At 37.3% G+C, this 6,522-nt stretch overlaps 1 long non-coding RNA gene across 1 annotated transcript; it reads right to left on the reverse strand.

Annotated features, from left to right (window-relative positions):
- Positions 1–3,974: 3,974 nt before the first annotated feature.
- Positions 3,975–5,732, reverse strand: LOC142164886 (uncharacterized). The gene is made up of 2 exons (XR_012695968.1): positions 5,108–5,732; positions 3,975–4,213 (listed from the first exon to the last, which is right to left on the reverse strand). It is a non-coding gene; the product is annotated as an uncharacterized LOC142164886 (long non-coding RNA).
- Positions 5,733–6,522: the final 790 nt, after the last annotated feature.

A 6,522-nucleotide genomic window follows, 5' to 3' on the forward strand; every position in this document is an offset into this window, starting at 1 on the left:
GTATTAACTCTCGGCCCGAATTCTATCCCAACATGCCAAACTTGGACGAAAATTTATTTTCTTTGATTTGTTTACCCTCTCACCTTCACGAATTTACTTATAACTTGTTTGAAATAACATAATACTTTAAAACTCAAAAATAATCTCATTCACGAGCTTATATCAATTTACTCATGGTATATTTTCATGTATGAAAACATGGAGTGTAACATCATTCCCCCCTTTTGGAACATTCGTCCTCGAATGTTGACTGGTGCACTTATCATTTTCATAACCTATGTCTTCCAAATACTTTAGTAATCTCCTTGCCGTCTAGGCGACTATTCTGTGAATAAATCCAAAGGCCAGGGCATTCCCCCCCTTTAGGCCTCTTTCTCACACCATGGATTGTGGTCGAAATCCTTCCAACCTCATAACTATTGCTGTCTTCTATTATGCAGTCTATACGACTCTGAACTTGTATGCACGCCTATGCGACTCTTCTCTCTTTATTCCCTAGTCTTTAGCCAATATCTAGGCGTAATAGAGCTTGATAAGATGTCCCTTTGGGCATATATGAGTATACTGAAGTTCTTCGCTTGGTACTTTGTTGAATTCACGAATATTGCTATTTCTCATTGCATAGGTCCGTTTATTTATCCATATGAATTTACGGCCATAACTCTTACTTTAATTTATCGTTGCTGAGGTCTGCTACCAAATCCCAGCTTACTCTCGTTGCTTATTCCATACGTATAAATTTAAGTCCTTTAATGTTTCCTCATTACTACTCATCTTTAGAATGGCGGCCTAATCTCATCTCATACTTTATGACTTTTGTCCATCCATTGTTGATTCACCTCAATATTGATCTATAATATACCACTGATAACTTGAAACTCCTTACATAATACTTTGCCCCTAGGGCTTACATTACATCAAGGAATATTCAAAGTGATTCTTATAATCGTATTTCATAGTGTCTCAATGTGATTCACCTTATAAGGGTATCCTAATTTCGTGCCATCAGCGAAATCTTTTCTCCTTCTCTTCTTCTATTTTCTTTTTTTTTTCAAATCATTAGTCAAATGAAGGCCCAGTGTCATTCTTTTCACTTGCCTTTTCTCATCCTTACTCATGTTTCCTTAATACTTTGTCGCTCTACCATACTTTAGCTTGCAACCTATACATATCCATGTATAAATTTTCTTTCAACTTGCTTGCGCCATAGATTTCCTTATGTTATTCTGGAATTTCAAGCGAGACATCACATTGTCTCCAAGTTTTTCTCCATTCTCTTAAATAGATCTCTCAGTACTTAGGAACCATAGGCTGGAAGACATGCCGCCGGCGATGCCACTATCATTCCCAGTTATTGGACTCCCATGCTTATAGTCTTCTATCCAAAATATGGACTATTCACCACTTTCTGCATTTGAGTATGTCGTACGTTGTTCACTTTTACCTTACTTACTTAAAATCTCGTATCATATCTTTTATCTCCTTCATAACCTCCCTTCCACCTAGGTGTAATTCACGTCCATAACTTGAAGCTCTATTATAATACTCGCACCTCTGGTACATATACAATCTGGTGGGAGCTTCGTACTGGCTTCTTATGAGGCTGATACTTCCTTTACCTGGGTTCCTTGGAACGCCATTATAGATTATGGTTGTTGTGTTATTTCTCTTGAACATCTGATACTAAGAGTGAATCTGTCATGTTCTCAAGCACAACTTCTATAATTTTTCTAGGTCCAATAATCAGACTCCTGATTTACTTGGGTGATATAATTCTTTAATTTCCTCTTCCTTTAGATCAGCCTTTACATAGGCTTAAGCTATCTTCCTATCTGTGGCTCATGGTATCAGTTATTACCTTAGCCTTTCATGGGAGTTATGGAATATCCATGGTACAATCTTCTAACGATTCAATCCTTTGTCTATGCCCTGTGCTTAATTCTTTCTTTTAACTTATACCGGAGTCTTCTATGGCAGGGTGATTGTCAACAAATATGCTGCCTGGATAATGCTCCAAAATCTTGAGTGTATCCATAACGTACTAACTCTGGTTTATTGATCAAATAATTCTTTCGTTCCATATTAGCTTTCTTTCAATGTAAGCTATTACTTTTCCTGGTCTTTCTGCCCCCTTGTTGTGTCCATACTTAGCTTATCTTAGTGCCCACACATACCAGAGTTTTCATACAACTCATCTAATCTCTAATATTACTTTTAATTCTTACTTCCCGTTTATTAGCCATGGTAGGTGCCACTTTCCTTTGGAATTCTTACAATGTTGTTGCGAGATTGTTGTTACACGACCATTTCCTCTTTAGGTCGTTGTGCTTAGGTTGAAGCCTTCCTTCTTATCTCCTCAGCTAGTCTTTCATTGTAGTACTTAGGGAGAACCCTTGAATCTCATAAAGTTGTGAGCTTATTACAGACCTTTTTGATGTCTTTATTTGCCTATAATCATCTGTAGTTGCTTACTTCCATGCCCTTGTGCTTGTATGGTTGCTTCTGAACTGATATCTTAACTGCCTTCCCAGTGGCACTTTCTTTATCCCCGTAACACACATACGGTACCTTTAACCACCCCGTCTCTCGTTTGAATATATATCAAGTATCATAATGATATTCTTCGAGGCTGAAATCTCCATGTTGGGTTCTACTATGTTTATCTTGTTTACCAGCCCATACTGATTTTTATTACTCTGGGGATTAACTCTCCCCTCTGGTAGTCGCGTTGGAGTCACAAACTTATTTCTCAAAATGAGGATATAACCTTATGACCTATACTCTTTTATTGTCTTAAGGCCCATCACCTTTCGTATCTTTATTCATTTGACTATATGTTTTGTAACACTCTACCGTTTTCATCCACGTATCAGACTTTATTCATAATGCTTCCTTATCTCTCTTCCCATTATTCTGCTAATATTTCTGCATATCCCTTTTCTTGTGAAAACTTCAATACGACATTCTTTCGCTTTTAGCTTTTCTTTGCTCCATCTAGTGGCTCTTCAAGTTATTTAACGTTCTCACTTTACTAGGGACGTGAGCCACACTGTGGTAATATTTATCCCTTCAAGGCTTATAGTGCATGTCTTTGTAGTACTCATATCTGGCTGCACTATTTTAAAGTGTACCATCTGGGTGTCTCATAAGGAGATCTGTTAGTATATTTGCCATATCATTCGAAAATGTCAACTGACACAAACAATTCATCCATCATATCTTCTTATACTATTTTCTATTAACCCTCATAGGGCATATCTAAAATGAGTATGGCCAATTGTATATACCTCTGTTACATTTGAATATAACATCAAAAAGCTTATGTTCCTCTGCCTGAATTATAAACATTGTTAACTTTTGTTAACTAAGCACCTCATACCCTTCTTCATCTTGCTTCCTTTACTTGCTGAAACTTGTACTTATCTTCTTAATCTCTCATTGTCCTTCACCATAAAGATGGATATGCATTCTTGTCTTAAGGCTTCTTATCAAAAAGCTTACACCTTTCAGTACATCCATGATCTGCTAAAGACCTCATATTTACTTATCGTAGGCATCATACAAAAATCAAATTCCTCTGACTCAGCTCTCCCACAGCTATCTCTCTTTCCAACCATCTTTCCGGATGTAGGTATCGTCTAATTACGAATAATATGGAATTTTGCAATTTGACTTTTTATAAGTGAGCTCTACCACACGATCTAGAGTAAGTAGAAAGAGTGACAATCCTAAATGCCCTGTAGCCTCCTGCTTATAAGTGTGGTACACGACACACCCATAAACAAGACTCTACTAGACACCACTTGTAGACTCCCTGGGACAGAACTGCTCTTTTACCACTTTTGTCACGACCCAAACCGATGGGCCGCGACGGGCACCCAGTACCTTACTTGACTGAGTACCAACGTAATGTACCTTTCTTATTACATCATTATATACATGTGACATATGGGCCTAATAGGCTAACATAATCATTTATAAACTCAAACATAGGCCAACAGGGACGTACAATCTTCCACGTACACGACATATGTATACAAGCCTCTAAGAGTACATAAGTGTCACAAAGGTCGGAACAGAGTCCCGCCATACCAAACAATAGACGTCTAAATCATACTAACCAAATACGCAGCTCCGAAGCAAATGAAGCGCACCAACATCTTCTGTTGAGCTGATAGCCTACTTGGAAGGCTCTCGACCTGTCTATCAGGGCCTGCGGGCATGAAACGCAATGTCCCCAGGCAAAAGGGACGTCAGTACGAATAATGTACCAAGTATGTAAGGCACATAAATAAATACATAGGAGACATGGAAGACATATGGAGTACATGACTCAACCCGTACGTCTGAATAACTTTGTAAATCATAAATTACTTTCAGCGCCATGCATATGCGTATGAATGTCATGTCATGCATAGGTATATGTTTCATAACATCATCAGCCTCTGAGGGCATCCCATCATATCATATCGACCACTGTGGGCAAAATCATCATCGTATACCAGTTGATCAGGTGGTGGTGCGTATATAACGTCATAACCTTTCCCATATCCCATATACATATATATACATACATATATACGCGTATATAACGCTGTTTGAATACATACATATATATGCGTATATAACGCCATTTGAATACATACCCATATATGCGTATATAACGCTGTTTGAATCATATTTCAGCCACTGTGGGCAACATCATCATCATATACTAGCTGATCAGGTGGTGGTGTGTATATAATGCCATAACCTTTTCCCATATCCCATATACATATATTTACATATATACGCGTATATAACGCCATCTGGTCATGGGTCAATGTACGTGGATGCAATGCATGAAAAGTACGTCAATAAAACCATTCAGAATGTCATAAGACCATTTTTCCCCTTGAGCAATATCACAAAGTAACATCCTTTCAACTTTCGTATTTTTCTGAGACCCATGAACAGATGATAAAATATTATGACACCTGGAAATTAAAGAACATAGATATTTCTATTACTTCTATGAGTAAAGTCACTTTTGGAATTTGTGCATTTGCACGTTTTGTTCATATCGTAGGGATCATGCCAAAAGAAAGAAGGGATAGCCTTAACATACCTGAGCTGGTTCTCTGGACAATCCTTCTAACACACTACAACTGCGACAAAACTCGTGATGGTAAGATCGGAGTAAGGAAAAATCCATATGATACTCTTGAGAAAGATTATATCGAACTTCTTTAGAGTCACGTTGCTGAGATGTTTAAGAAGATTTTCGGCATGAACTCTTGAATTCTTGCATGAAATTTCCATTGCTGAAAGAATTTACTAATATCAACCCAATTGCACCAGCTGAACGTATAAGAGAAACATTCAACACCAGGTAAATCAGTGAAGACACAAGCAATGAATTATTTGAGCGCTTGAGTTGAATCTCATTTGCGACCGTATAGGAAAATGCTTCAAATGTTTCATTCATAGCCAATATAATTACATAGAGGAAATAGTAAAGAGCTGTTGAAGCTTCTCCGTCATTCCACTTGCGACCATACAACAATCTGATAAGAGTAGGAATAGCTAGGGCCAAAGACCATGACAACCAAACCTATTAGTAAAACAAGTTTCAAAGTCTCAGTCAAACTCTTCCCCATTTTCTTTTGCTTCTGCGTGCCTTTACCTTGCAAATGTAGCATATGAACTTTGTTCAAATGGGATAAATACCAGCCTAGCCATTTGATGTAAGTTTTTTTTTCAATTAGATAAGTTTTGGATCTTTAAAATAATATGACTAAGATTAAGCCATATATTACTAAAATGTGCCACATGTCCAATCATAACTAGGAGTCATCACTTGGACAAGACTTTTGCTGCCACCTTATCATAAATAACACATGGGTTTGTCACCCCCTTAACAATTATCCACAAAATTCCATTTATAAATTAATCTCCCACTTAAAAAAATTCATAATTACCCAATTATCCACATAATTAAAAATTATCTCAAATTACTTAAAATACCACTCACTTTTAACACCCCTTTTACACCTTACTATCATGGTCATATAGTACCTTGTATGGCACTAGTCCATAAATATCGGGTATTAACTCTCGGCCCGAATTCTATCCCATTATGCCAAACTTGGAGGAAAATTCATTTTCTTTGATTTGCTTACCCTCTCACCTTCACGAATTTACCTATAACTTGTTTGAAATAACATAATACTTTAAAACTCAAAAATAATCTCATTCACGAGCTTATATCAATTTACTCATGGTATATTTTCATGTATGAAAACATGGAGTGTAACATTCATGGTTTTTGCATTGTTTGATGTGATTTAAGGGTTTGACTGAGTCTGTATGATGTTTTAGGATTGGTTGGTATGTTTGGTTGAGGTCCGAGGGCCTTGGGTGAGTTTATGATGCTTAACAGATTTGAATTTGGACTTAAGCAAAATTTCTAATGTTCTGAACCGATTGTTTTCGCACCTGCGGAAGTAGGACTGCAGGTGCGGCGCAGCAAAAGCGGCTTGG

The sequence above is a fragment of the Nicotiana tabacum genome, chromosome 10, assembly GCF_000715075.1.
Source record: "Nicotiana tabacum cultivar K326 chromosome 10, ASM71507v2, whole genome shotgun sequence".
Lineage (NCBI taxonomy): Eukaryota > Viridiplantae > Streptophyta > Magnoliopsida > Solanales > Solanaceae > Nicotiana > Nicotiana tabacum.